Genomic DNA, 2,107 nt, shown 5'->3' with positions numbered 1-2,107 from the left:
TGTGCTCTGAGCTGAGCTAAGCTGCTCAGAACAAAGTGATTTCCAGCTGTCTGTGTTCTTTTTCATCATCGTAAAGCCTTATTAGGTATGGATTTCTTGGTGCCACATTTTGGGGGAACATCACTAGGAATCTGTCCAAGAAAAACCATTTCAAAGGTAACCTGCCTTCCAGTAGTGAAGCCAGTAATAGCAGTGACTCTTACAAAGACCATTTCACACCGTTCAGCATAAAAATAAAAAGCTATTCCACCAAGCTGAAAAATCAGAGAGAAGCTGGCTGTGATTCTGTGAATGTATACTGAAAATGGTACACAGTATCTTTGTAGACGGGAGAATAATTATATTTCCAAGAACAATGAAAGGATGCTTTGACTTGGTTTGAAATGGCCAGACTGACAGATGCACCAAAAATATCACATATTAAATTCCTAGAAATGCTCCTCATGTTTCAGTAAGTGGAATCCTGTTTCCCCAGCTAGAGTTTCCAGGGTCAACTTCTCCCTGTCCCCTGGCCTCATGCCTGCCTTCTCGGAGAACAGTCATCAAAATAGAGGGAAGAGTGCTGATGTCTGCGCCTTCACTCTCTCCAGCCAGCACTGCACCTTTATTGTGACTATTTCACGGTATCTCTACATTCTAGAGCAACAGACTGAAGTTTGGAGCAACTAGTTAGCATATTCACAGTAACACAAGTAGCAACAGACAGAACTCATTCAGGCCCTGATACCACAACTGCTAATGTAACCTTCTGTTGTTCCTTGATGTGTATTTCTTCTTCTAAGATCCAACTCATCTTTAACCCTCTTGTGAAATATCATTGTGAAAGTCAGATGTTCCTCATACCCATGTGGACCTAGATCCTTCCTTTTGTTGGAAATGTCCTTCTGCTAAAGCTTAACCTGCCACTGGCTGCAAGATTTTTCTTTTAAAACGGTTGTCTGCCATCCCCCATCCTGAAAGGTCTCACCATTTGTCTTCCGTAAGATGTATGTGCCAGTACCTATTTCAGCCTAACCTCAAGGGAATTTTGCCAAATACCAGATGATAACATGAGAAATGTATATATCTCTCATGAACTCAGCAGATGCTTTATGAACAGTTTATTTAATATTTAGCACAGGCAATGTCCTGCATTAGAGGGTATATGATGTAGTCTTAGTTTTACTGAAGTGTTTATCAATTGAGGAAAAGTTGTTAATCCTGAAAAAAAGTATCAGAATCTGAATTGCATAGCACTTTCTTTGCAACTGAGTTTTTTTTTTTTAATATAGATGTTCCAACTCAATAAAATTCTAGAAGATAGATACCAGGATGACAGGAAGCCATTTTAAGCTTAATAGACTCCAAATTTAAACTGAATATTTCTTAAGTAGAAGTCATCTATTTGTTGTAACAGTGCTTCATTTTTTTTCTTTTACTTTCTCATGTTATGACACTGACCACTAATTTTGATTTTGAGGTAAAGGACTGCAGCAAAACTCACACGGGTCCTTCTGCTGTTTTGACATGGCATATTCAGGTAGACGTTGTGAGACTTAGTAAGAATATCATGCGTTGCCATTATTACACTGCACAGAGTTGTCTGCAGGTGCTGGGAAGCCTTCAGATGGATTTTCATGCAGGATAATCCCATAGGGAGTAAGATGAAATTGCCCAAAATAGTGAGCTGGAACAGTTGTTTATGAAGAAACACTGCCGAGCTGACTCTATAATCATGCATGTTAAATACAAAACTTTTCATGATCTCTTTTAGATTTTTGATCAGCTTTAACATCCCTAGTCTATCTAAAAAATCTACCGTGTACCTGTTTAAATCTTCTTTTTTTTTAAACTTCATTCAAAGAACTGAAAGTTCTTATTGCTTTGGGTTAGCAGCAAAAAATGATTTCAATATTACTACACATCACATCCATGTTTCTCTAAATATAGCTCTATATATTTCACAACATTTTACATTAGAATTGTATTTTGGAAGTCTTCAGTGAAAGACCAATATCTTCTGTATTGTCCTAGTAATCCAGCGAGTGGTTTAATTCTTAATTTAAAACAATCCAGTCTGTCCTTCAACCCCAAAGATCATCTGTAGGTCCTTTTATCTTTATACTTT

This window comes from Ochotona curzoniae, unplaced genomic scaffold, assembly GCF_017591425.1.
Source record: "Ochotona curzoniae isolate NIBS_2020 unplaced genomic scaffold, NIBS_Ocur_1.0 contig_883, whole genome shotgun sequence".
NCBI classification, from domain to species: domain Eukaryota; kingdom Metazoa; phylum Chordata; class Mammalia; order Lagomorpha; family Ochotonidae; genus Ochotona; species Ochotona curzoniae.
Note: the sequence above shows the minus strand (reverse complement) of the source record.